Source organism: Vulpes lagopus, chromosome 1 (assembly GCF_018345385.1).
Source record: "Vulpes lagopus strain Blue_001 chromosome 1, ASM1834538v1, whole genome shotgun sequence".
Classification (NCBI taxonomy): domain Eukaryota; kingdom Metazoa; phylum Chordata; class Mammalia; order Carnivora; family Canidae; genus Vulpes; species Vulpes lagopus.
In genome coordinates, this window is record NC_054824.1 from 174,418,482 (window position 1) to 174,430,904 (window position 12,423).

The 12,423-nt window shown below is 43.1% G+C and overlaps 1 long non-coding RNA gene across 1 annotated transcript in view; it reads left to right on the top strand.

Annotated features, from left to right (window-relative positions):
- The window catches only part of LOC121491349, a 40,531-nt gene that overhangs the window by 23,370 nt on the left and 4,738 nt on the right, over nt 1–12,423 (top strand). Inside the window, exon 2 of the long non-coding RNA XR_005987940.1 lies at nt 11,938–12,201. This is a non-coding gene — a long non-coding RNA (uncharacterized LOC121491349). The remainder of the gene's footprint in view (nt 1–11,937; nt 12,202–12,423) is intronic.

Sequence of the window (12,423 nt, forward strand, 5' to 3'; positions counted from 1 at the left end):
TTCAAAATCAAGAATCTTAAAACACGCCATAGCAATACTCATCTGTTCAAGTTCAGTCTTGGCCAAAACAGAGATACTCTGGTTGTGGCAGTGAATGTCTGGTGACCCTCCCCCAACCCCACCATGTTGGTGGCTCTCACTCCCTGGTGGTTGACCTTGAGGCCTATCTTCAAGGCCACAGTGCTAAGCTGCAAGCGACAGATTTTCACACTCTCTTGAACCACTTAGCAACCTGCCCCATCCACAATACCACGTATTTCTATTCCATTTTATTAACACCTAGTCACAAGACATGACTACCTATTTTTAAAAATATTGTCAATATGTGCAACACATATTGTCATATGGCTTTGTCCACTTCCATTTCTGGACATTGAAAGAATATTTAGCTTATATTTTGCTTTCCTGTGTCTGTCACTTTCTTTTCCCTCCTCTTCTTCCTCTGTTTTTTTTTTCCCCTCATTGGCTTACTTTGTTTCCTTCCTGCCTTCTTCCAGAAGGAATCATCTTTCTTGCTGACACTCTCCTGAACCCCTCAGGTGACTCCCTTCTGGGGATTGCCTTGTGTACTTAGAGTGAGGAGAGAGAGGGGCAGGAAAGTTAGCTGCTGGAGGCCTGTCATTTGGGAACACTTTTCTCTCCCTCCTTCCCAGGTTGTTTTTCTCAGATTTATGTTCCAAGCCTTTCCCATCTTCCTCCAGACATCCCCTGAACCATCCCAATGAACCATTGGTGGCGGCATTACCTTGAAGGCTTTTTAAAAATCCCAGTTCTCGAGTCTTATCCTCTATCTCCAAGGCATGAGTTGAGGAAAGTAGATGATAAACTTAACTCTCAAAGTGATTTTTCATATCCTTCAAATCTGAAAATGAACTACTTTTCAAATCGCTTTACCCATGTCCCTCCATCTCCCAATCTCTTGCTCCTCGGCTTCTTTCCCCTCTGTTTTCATCCTAATTACCAGCTAACTGGTGGATGTCACTGCTACTTCAGCGCGCTCCCACTCTGGATCCCTAATCATGCCCATTGTGCTCCTCAAAGCTAAGTCAAGAATTGCTGCCTTTTTATTTCGCTCTCTCTATATATTGTAGAAGGAAGCAGGTCCTTGCCTCTTTTGTTGTCCCTACTTCTGGGCTGAGCTCCATTTGCTGGTGAACGGGGCTTATCTTCACTCCCCCCTCTAAATACTGTAACATTCAGCATCCTTTCATGTCTGTGCTTTTAAAGTAAATCTTTGGACAATTAAAGATATGAAATGGCTAAATAGAGTTTCTGCACACGTTGTTCTCTGCTTTTTAAAGGTTTAATCACACTTAATGGCTCTCTTCAAAACTTGAATTTTCCATTTTGGTGTTTTGACTCCATTGAAAGAGTTTACTAATATTCTTTCAAAAGTATTCTCTGCTCAAATGAGCTATTCAATAAAGTTTTATGCCATGCTATAGGATTTACGCTAAATGGAAAATAATTTAAAGGGAAATCAGAGTTGGGAATGCCATCCCTCTCTACAGGTTTTGTTAGTTAAACTGTAATTGTCAATATAGAGTCCATTAAAAGTTGGTATAAAGGAACAAGAATTATCATTTAGGTATAAGGGAGACTGTTTCAAGTGTCATCTTAATACCCTTTTTCCTTGAAGATAGTTTATTGCTCGGCCTTGTGATTCTATAAATAGAAACTTATGATAAATTCTTCTTCCCTCCTTCCATCACATTTCCCTTCACCTCCCCTCTCTATTTTTTCTTCCTGAGGAGTAGTGAGCGAAGGATTAGGGGAAAGTAAAAGGAATCCATTTTATGACCAATCTTCTATTAAAGATCATTTTAAACAAATCGTCTTGACTCTTCTGAGTCATGGTCCTGCTAGGTTGTAGCTTGCTCTTACTTGTCACCGTCAGGAGTAGGAAGCCGGCTGGACACGGAGTCCCCCCTGGGTCATACTCACAGTCCAAATGATAAGAGTTTGCCACTCGCAAGGGAAATTTAGTGGAAAATAAAAGCCAGTCCTCCCTGACAGCATCTTTACTAACCCCGAGACTCTCTGGTAGGCTGAGTAATATGGATATGCACATGACACTAATGACATACATCAACTCAGAGAAGGAAAATGAATGTTATGAATCCGTGACCTATAGGAATGACACCACTTCTCCCTAAGACCTTCTTCTTTGCCTGCTTTCTCCTTTTCTTAATTCTTTCTTCTTACAGGTAAGCATGGAGTACTTGCAAAATGCCCAGTAGCATGCTGAGTACTAGAACAAGTTTGAGAAACTTGTGACCTGACCTTGAAATGCTAACAGTGGGCTAAAGGAGCAAGAAAATAATGTAGGTAATGGAAAGAAAAACAAAAGTCATGATCTATGATCTAGGAATTGTCAATCGCTAACTACCTGACCATTGAGAAAGCCTTTGACTTCTCTGCGATTCAGTACTTCTCTTTCATGAAGGGGGTTCTGAAGTCAAATAATAGTCATTGCTATCTGAATGTACCTCATTATTTATTTATTGTTTTATGTCTCCTCTTCCTCCCTAGTGTAAGCTCCATGAGAACAGGAACCTGTGCTGATTATTCCTCTCTGTATCCCGTGCCTAGAACAGAGGCTGGGCTAGAGCAAATGCTCTATATGTGTGCCTCTTGGAGATGTTGCAGATTCAGTTCTAGACAACTGCAACACAGCAAAGAGTGCAATATAGTGAGTCCAGTGAATGTTTTGGTTTTCCAGTGCATATAAAAGTTATGTTTACACTAATTTATTAAATGTATAATAACCGCATGTCCACGAATTGGACATACCTAAATTTGAAAATACTTTGTTACTGAAAAATGAATGCTAATCATCATCTGAGCTTTAAGTCAGTCGTAACTTTTTTGCTGGTGGAGGGTCTTGCCTCAATGTTACTGGCTGCTGACTGATTGAGGGGACAATTGTTGAAGGCTAGGGTGGCTGTGGCAATTTCTTAAAATAAGATAATAATGAATTTTGCTGTATCCATTGACTCTTGCTTTCATGAATGATTTCTCTGCAGCATTTTTGTTCCTTCTCTGTTTAAGTTTTATCCTGAAATTGCAACCATTCACTCACAGTCGTCCGGCATTAGTTCTCATTCTCGTTCTCTCGCTTTTTCTGCCACACCTTCTATTATTTCCTCCACTGAAATCATGAACCCCTCAAAGTCATCCATGAGAGTTGGAATCACTTCCTCCAAACTCCCCTTAATCTAAAATGGTAAATCTTTTCCATAAAGTTTTCATTTTACTTTGCACAGATCCATTAGAGAACTCACTAGCTATGGCAGCTCTAGCCTTACAAAATGTATTTCTTAAATAATAGAACTTGAAAGTCAAAATTACTTCTTGATACTCATGGGCTGCAGAATAAATGTTGTGTTAGCAGACTTGAAAACATTAATCTCATTGTACATCCCCATCGGAGCTCCTAGGTGACCAGGTGCATTGTCAATAAGCAATAATCTTTTGAAAGGAATCTTTTATTTTGAGCAGTAGGTCTCAACAGTGGGCTTAAAATATTCAGTAAATGATGATGTAAACAGATGTGCTGTCATCCAGGCTTTGTTTTTCCATTTCTAGAGAACAGATTTGGCATCATTCTTAAGGGCCCTATGATTCTCAGAATGGTAAATGAGCATTGGCTTTAAGAGAAAGTCACCATCTGCGTTAGCCCCTAAGAACATCAACTTATCCTTTGAAGATGTAAAACCAGGCATTTACTTCTGTCTCTAGCTAGAAAATACTGGATGGAATCTTTTTCCCCCAAAAAAGGCTGTTTCTTCTACATTGAAAATCTGTTGTTGAGTATAGCCACCTTCATTAATTCTCTTTAGCTAGATCTTCTGGATGACTTGCTATAGTTTCTACATCAGCTCTTTCTGCTTCAACTTGCACTCGTATGTTACGGAGATGGTTTCTTTCCTTAAAACTCGTGAATCAATCTCTGGTGGCTTCAAATCTTCCTTCTGCAGCTTCCTCACCTCTCTTAGTCTGCATGGAATTGAAGAGAGTTAGGGCCTTGCTCTGGATTGGACTTTGGCTTAAGGGAATGCTGTGGCTGGTTAGATCTTCTCTCCAGACCTTTCGAATTTTCTCCATATCAGCAATGAGGCTGTTTCAATTTCTTATCATTTGTGTGTTCACTGGAGTAGCACTTTTAATTTCCTCCAAGAACTTGTCCTTTGCATTCACAACTTGGCTAACTGGCACAAGAGGCCAAGCTTTCAGCCTATCTTGGCTTTTGACATGCCTTCCTCACTAAGCTTAATCATTTCTAGCTTTTGATTTAAAGTGAGAAATATGTGACCTTCCTTTTACTTCAACACTTAGAGGCCATTGTGGGGTTACTAACTGGCCTAATTTCAATATTGTGTCTCAGGGAATAGGAAGGCTTAAGGAGAGGGAGAGAGATAGAGGAACAGTTAATAGAGCCATCAGAACACACACATTTATCTGCTAAGTTTGTTGTATCATATAGGCGCTGTTCATGGTGCCCCAAAACAATTACAAAAGTAACATCAAAGATCACTGGTCACATACCACCAAATATAATATAATAATATTGCAAATATTATTAATATTGCAATATAATAATATTGCAAAAGCCTGAAGTATTATGGGAATTTCCAAAATGGGACCCAAAGTAAGCAAATGCTGTTGGAAAAATGGCTTTTTGAGGACCAAACTACTAAAGTCCAAGCATGTAGACTTGGCAAGATTTGCATTAGATGGAAGATAAGAGGAATATCATAAAAAGATAGTAACAGAATGAGAAAAAGTATGTAAAGCAAGTTTTTCAAAAGTACTGAAAGAGGGGCACCTGGGTGGCTCAGTTTCTTAGGTATCTGACTCTTGATTTCAGCTCAGATCATGATCTCAGGGTTGTGGCATTGAGCCCCCCAGGCTCTCTTCTAGACAAGGAAACTACTTAAGATTCTCTCTCCCTCTCCCTCTGCTTCTTTCCCACTTCTCAATTGTGTTCTCTCTCTAGCTCTAAAGGAAAAAAAAAGATACTGAAGAGACCAATTTGCACTCAGGGGTAATGGATTTGCTCTGGGAAAGTAGATATGGGCTAGCTTCTGGAAAGTCTTACATGCCAATAGAAAGCCAGTGAGGAGATCAGGAAAGATTTTGATTAGGAGTGTTACTTCAAGAAAATAATGTTTTAGGGAGATTAATCAGGCAGCAAAGTATGAGACTGAAGGTGGCAGAGAGATCAATCAAGAGAACAAGAAACTAACTGAAGCATTCAGTGACAAAGCCCAAGTTACAATCATGGGAGTGGAATCTGAAGGAAAGGAGAATTAGGAGCCCTGACAAAGTAAGACTCCATGGAACTGAGTTGCTGAGGAACTATGAAGAGATGAAGAAGAAGAAAGCATTTAAGGTAGATGAAGACTAGAGTTCTGGTACAATCAGTAGAAATAGGGAAATGGGGAGGGAGGCCATTTTTAGAGAAATATAGTGAACTTGTTTTCAGTTATTTTGAGGTGTTGGTGGAACACCTAGGTGGAAATGTCCAGCAGGCAGTGGAAAATGTAGGGCTGGGAAAAGTAACGTGGGTGAGAGCCAAAGATAACAGATGTGAAAGTCATTCCCTCTGAGGTAACAGAAAATCATGGAGGAGATGGCTTCTTTGAAGAAGAGAAAGAAGAGCAGAGACCCAAGAGCGGAGCCCAAGTGAATGAGTCAGTTGATGATGAAAGGAGGAGGATGAGGGATAGGGACAGACACTCAGGAAGGGGCAGGACCTAGAACCAAGCCAAGAGAGGAAAGACTGTAAGTCATTGTAGGCAAATGAGGTATGATATATGAAATGCTTAGCACCACAGCTAAGGCATGATATATAATGAGTATAGGGATCATGACAATGAAAATCCTTGTTAAGTATGAGGGAATAGTCACTCATATCAGGTCCTATGGAGACATCAAGGAAAATTAAAATTTGGAAAGGCCTTTAGATCTGCCCATTAGGAGGTCACTGAGGAGAACAGGAGGGAGACAGAAAAGTTGTTCTCCATGCAAACCTATTCCCCAAGGTAATTTCATACATTTTCAGCCTTTCTGGAAGAGCACATGCTGGAAAAATCCTATGTTACTGTATCATCTCCCATCCACATGGAATGTCACATGGGGAAGTCTTTATAAGCCATGTGATGGCAGCCTAGTTTGTGTTCTTGATTATGAGCAGGTCAACCATTCCTGATTAATTTTACCCAATAGAAGAGGAGAGACTGGTTTCCTGTCCCTGACACCTGACATCATCACTTCTTTGTTTTGCTATCTTCTAGAACCAAGCTCTCACAAATAGCATGTGTTCAAGATTCAGGGGAGGATAAAGTAATAAAATGTTAAACAAGGCTTTGTCAAGTCTCGAGCTTCTACAAATTTCTTTCCATTCCAGAAAGACATATTAGGAGACCGGATCTCATTAGCTACGGAGCTGATCTGACACTTAAATGTGCTAGGTTGCTGGCTGGCTGCTTGCTAACATTTTGGGTTAAAATATCCTATCTCCAACATACATTTCCCAATCTGTCTATTTAGACTTGTCCTTTAAAGGTGGCAAAGCCATGAATCTGCAAGAAGAGGTCAAGCTCAAAATACAGAAACTAAACTGTGTCCCCACTCCTATCACCACTGGGTTTCAATTAATCCTAAAGAACAAATGACTTACAACAAAAAATTGTAAAACCATGATTTCACTTTATAAGGTTTATCATACTGTCCCTAAAAGCTGGTGATAGGGATTGATTTCAAGTTTCTTAGGGCAGCTGACTTGGATTACCTGTTCTGATAAAGGTCAGGGCTGGGGTGGGAAAGGGGGTTGGGCATAGGTGCCTGAGTTTCATTCATTTGTTTAGTTAGGAAAGTTTCTTCAGTTCAACAAATAGCGAGAGTCTAGACAGGCTGTACTGGGGGCTGGGGATGCAGTGGTGAAAGCAGTAGCTTTGTCCTTAAAAGACTCTAATCCGTTGTCTGGACAGACTGGGGCAGATCATTACAAATCAGAGGGAAGTGCTGGGGCAGAGAAGAATTAGCAGTAGCAGTACCCTCACATCAGAGGAATCCCTAGCCCTGACCTCGCAAAGTCTTTATGAGGTGAGTTAAAGGGACTTTAGAAATGCAATTTCCCTTTTATCCTGAAGAGGGATTTGAGCAGAGATGCCTTGTCAGGGTCACTGCAAGAATGTTCTATCTTGGTCTCTCCGCTTTCCTATTCTCTCTTCTCTCAGGGGAAGTGAAGAAAATCCAGTCATTACCAGAGAAGCCTAACGAAGGTTCACTGTGCTTGTTAATACTTTCAGGCTAGCTCCCCCATCTAAACTAAACAGAGAACAGATTAAGACCTTCCTGGGGTTGGAATCCACCCAACTCCCTGGTGGGACCCTGGTGTATTGGAACGACGACTCCAACAGGGTGGCAGTGGAGGAGGGTGTCCAGGGGCTGGTGGCTTAGAGCCTGTCACGGAGGCCTGGGGACTTGCTGGAATGGACCAGAGGAAAGAAATGGAGAGCAGGGGCAAGAGGCATCCACTCCAGAGGGAACTTTCATGGAACGAAAGGGCCTACTTCTGACTGGCCTCTTGAGGAAAGCAAGAAAGTGGTAGGGAGTGACAGACCCTAAGTGACCAAGACTGGCATAAAGACACTCCCTCCACCTGTGATTTTCCACAGCCTTACAGACAGGGCAAGCTTTTCAGCTTCAGGTTTGACTTGGGTCCCTCCCACTCTCCTGCTCCGGCATGTGACCTTGGGAGGAACCAACGCTCTCCCATGCATCTAGGGTTGCTGCATCTAGGGTTGCAGCATGCAAGGCTTTAGCACTGACTCCCCACTCCCTGCCCCCCCAGAGTGTTCACCACCATGCTGTCAGAGGGACCCACATAGGGGTCCAGGAGAGCTTGGGCAATATTGAACCAGACCTTGTGCATTTTCTGGGGCTCCAGAGATGCTGGGAAAAGACAGAGATGGTCATTGGGGTCCTTTTGACTTGATCACCCTTTCACTTTTTGTTCCTCAAACTCTGATAGCAGAGACTGGCCCATAAGAGGATTTGACAGGCTGGCAAGTAGGCTAATCTTGGACCCTTGGGTCTTAGGGGAGGAGGTGCCCCAGAATGGGAAGGAGAAGGACAGGCAAGGGGGGAGTGCTGGAAATAAACCTCACCGGCAGCACTGCAGTTGCTCCAGGTTAGCCCTTCTTGGCTCTGGGAGATTTGGAGTCTAAGACAGCCTCCACCTCCCCCTCCGGGGTTCTCATTTCCAGGAGAAATAGCTTCTGTCTCTGCACGTCTCCCTCAACTCTCAGCAAGACCGGAACAAGCACATGAAGGTTGTAAACCTGCTACTTCACTGGGGCTGTTTATTTCCAGTCGACAAATATTGTGCCAACGTTCACTTCAATTAGGAGACACATTTGACAATTTGACTACTCCATCTGATGCCTCAAGGGCAAATTTCAGCTCTTTCAGGAAGGGATAGGCCAATAACGGATCCATATGAATAAAATATACAGACAAGGAACATTTGCAGCAGTTTGGGGAACCACCTTCTACAGCAAGGAGAGTAACATGTCTACATGAAAACAAAATTCACATAAATAAAGCATGGGGCTTAAACTGGCGTGAGGCAGAGAATTCAGAGTGAAGGCTATGGTGCCTGCTTGCCCATCACCTGTCCCGAGGTGGGAATTAAGTGAGAATCAGGCCTAAGAAGGTTAAGACATTTGTAATTCTATGGGAGAAATCACTGCAGCAGAGTTCAACTCACTAAGACGCCTGCTAATTTCTTCCAGCTTCTACTGTCATCCTAGCAACGGGAAGTTCTTCTTGGAGTCTAATGTCAATCGTCCTGTTTCATCCTTTCTCTGCTTTTTTACTCTGAAGACAAGCAGAAAAGCAGCTTAGCATCCTCCTTTCTACAGCTTTCCAAGTTCTGGATGGTGTAAATCAAGGACTGGGTCCTGAGAATAAAGCACATCCTGCTTAGCACCAACACGGGGGCAATAGGGGCCCAGGGGGGTGACGGGTTTGACCCTCAGCTGCACCCTACCCCCTCTCCAGCTGCCCAGGGCAAGTACCATGAGCCCACTGGGCTCCTATCTCCCCATCAGGGAAGGGGGAAGTCAGTTTCTTCCTCATCTTACAAGGACCTCCTGGGAATAAAGTCAGGTGATAAGAGTGTCAGGAAGTGAAAGTTGGATAGAAACGGAGGGACCCTTGTTACTTTGTTCCTGTTTTCTGAGCTGACCCGATCTCAGGTGCAGTGAACTCACAGGGAAGCTCCGTCACTGAGATAGGAAAGCAAAACTGCTTTTAAGTTCACGTGTCTCAGACTTACAACTCGTGTAGTTGCCTTGATGGTTAAGCCTGGGTCATCTTAACTCCTTATATGTACAATTGTTCAAAAAAGGACAAAAAAAAAAAAAAAAAGGACATCACTCAGCTCCTAAATAAACTTGGTAATAATAGTAATGACTTTTTTAGGGTAAAACTCTAGATTCCTCAATTCTCTCATTCTCATTCATTCATTCATCTCTTGTTCTTTCATTCATTCAGCAAACATTTATGGAAAGCTAGGATTTATGGAGAGCATGGGAAGCTATGAAGTAGAGATGTTTCCTCCCTGGGGGAGACAGAAAGGGAGAGACAGCCTCACGCATGAGGGGGAATGAAACAGGGTGGGAAAGAAGACACTCAACTCTGTACTGAGGAGCAGGATGGCTTGATCTAGACCCAGAACATGATTCATGAGTCAGAGCTTGTGGAGGACAGAAGGGGGAAAGGACATCAGGCAGAGGGCACCGTTTGTGCAAAAACCCAGAGGACAGCGGGACAGCACAGCCCTGCGTTTGAGAGCTGGCTCTGGGTTTCCTTTCCTTACCCTCCCTTCCTCTTCCCATTCTTTGTCTCCTTCCTTTCTCCTCTCCCTTTCTCCCTGCTATCATTTTCCTCTTCCTTCCCTTCCCTTTTTTGTCCTCATGACTCTAACAATAATTTTGGTCTCATCTCCAATCCAGATACATCTGAATAGAAATTAAGAAAACAATCAAATACCTAAAGTTCAGGCATGGTTTCATTCCCTCTATAACCACTGTGCTGAGAGGTGAGGACTCATGCTGGTCACCTTACCACTGAGATCTGCTCTGAGACACCCATTCCTCCCACTTGGTCTCCCTGGGTGGATCCATCATTCTTGTCTTCATTCCTGCCCCCTGGCTGCATTTTTTTCTACACGCTTGAAAAGCTCATTTGAAGAACTCGGGGACCTGGCCGGACGTGGAGAGGATGCCTGAGTGAGCAAAGGGGCCACTGAGCCATTGGAAGTTCATCAAGGACCCAAAGGCAGAGAGACGTGGGCAGAAGTCATTTACATGTTCACCATTCCCAGCATTAACCAGAATGTGTGTGGACGGTCCAACCATCTTGGTAGCCTTTACACAGATACAATATGGACAGGAAAATTACTACAAAAGTCTTATTAGAACAAAGTCCCATTTAAATTATTTGGATTCTTGATATCTGATCCACCCAGATAGCTCCAGGTAGCAGAGATTATTAAAACTATACCCTCCTGGTCTGGTTGTTAAAAGTTTGTGAAAGACAAATTGACCTGATATTGGCCGTGCTGCTGGCCATGTAGCAGTCCCTCTCACCCAAATTCATCTGGCTGTGCTTTTGAGCTAAACAACACGCATCCTCAGACTTCATAAATTGTCATTCCTCTGCCCATCCAGAGAGCAGAAATTCATGACTTGATCTCAATCAAACAGTGTAAAAACCCAAACAAAAATACATCTGGACAGACAAACAGGATGCCAGGTTTTTGCTTGATGAGAAGGGAAATAGCTCAACCCTGGCCCCTTGAAATGAAGGCTTTATCTCAAAAAATGCTCATGGAACCTTAACAGAGTCGCTGAGACCAGCTTCCCTTATAATATACAACATAAACTAGATATGGAGCTCATTTTGCTCAGTGCTTTGTGACCTGGAAAACATTTTGTTGGAGCCTTAAAAAAAAATTAGCCCACATTCATTTTTTTTTTCCCCAAATGCGATGATCATCATTTTCTGTTCCTGTAGCCCAGGTGAACAGCAGCCAGTGAGCTGGGGCAAAAAAAAAAAAAAAAAGAAAGAAAAAAAAGAAAGAAAGAAAAAAGAAAAAGTGGACTTACAATTTCCTGACACAGTTAACAGGCCGTTAAAATTCTGTCCTGTTCAACCTTAACATCAGTGTTCAGGGAATCAGAAGGCTAGAACTACAAAGGAAAAATAGATGCTCATCACTCTGGCTGGTATCTGTGCACAAAGTAGACCGAAGAGCAAACAACAACAAAGCACTGCCTACTGGTCAGTTAAATAACCCATGATCCACAAAATGGTTACTAAGGCAAAATTTGTCTGAATACACATTTTCCTCAAGAAAAAAAAAATTATCTTGTGTTTTGTAGTTACAAGTGTGGTGTATTTTCTAATAGAGGGAGATCCATCTGGAATGTCCCCGCTGAACACAAAAGCAAAAGAAATGTGACTTGAGCCGAGAGCCTCCCGGACCAAGAGGAAAACCTAAATTGTTGCTCTATATTGCTTCTACTTTCTGCTCCCCCCATCCCGCTCCTCTCTCCACGCTGACCTGGGGAGGGTGTCTCTGGACAAGAACAGCAGCAGGCTATATGCAAATGTTTTCTTAATTGTCTCCTAGCCATTACCCCATTGTGGAGGCTTTTAAGATAATTTATTAATATTCTCTTTAACCGCTGTGGATGAAGCAGTGGGCTGCTGTGGGTTTTTATGGTATGTGTGTCTGTGTGTGTGCCTGTGTGTGTGTGTGATTTTTTTCTTGAGTTATTTATTTGATAATGATATTAAATATTAGAAACTCTAACAGCTGGTGTGTTTATCCTGACTTGAGTGTATTAACCTCTTTAGCCCTTTTTTCCAGAAGAAGGATTCAGCATCACAGATTTGACTGTCAGCTGTGGTGCCTGGCGGCCCCGCCGATTGGCACTCTGACAAAATCTAAAGTCCAGAGCAGCAAGTAAACATGGATGACATTGCAGTGAGAGAGGGGGAAAGAGAGCAGATGATGACTTGAGGCACCTGCAGCTGCTTGCACCCAAATCAAAGTAAAGGCTGAGCTCACTGGAATGGAAAAACACTGAATTTACCGGGAGTGAGTTGGCTCTGTGCTAGGTGAGGGAGGAGGGGGCTCGATGGAGGGCACGGGAGGGAAGAGGGAGCCCTGAGCGCTGGCACTTTGCCCACTGACAATACTCAGCTAAAGTACCTTGGGGGAAATCCCTGGGTCCTAAGGCCCCTGTCTCCCATATGGCGGGTGAGGATTGGCAGGAGCCAGCACCGGGCTGCTGGGTCAGTGGATTGGAGGACCGGCCTGCGTAGGCCGAACCTCTGGGT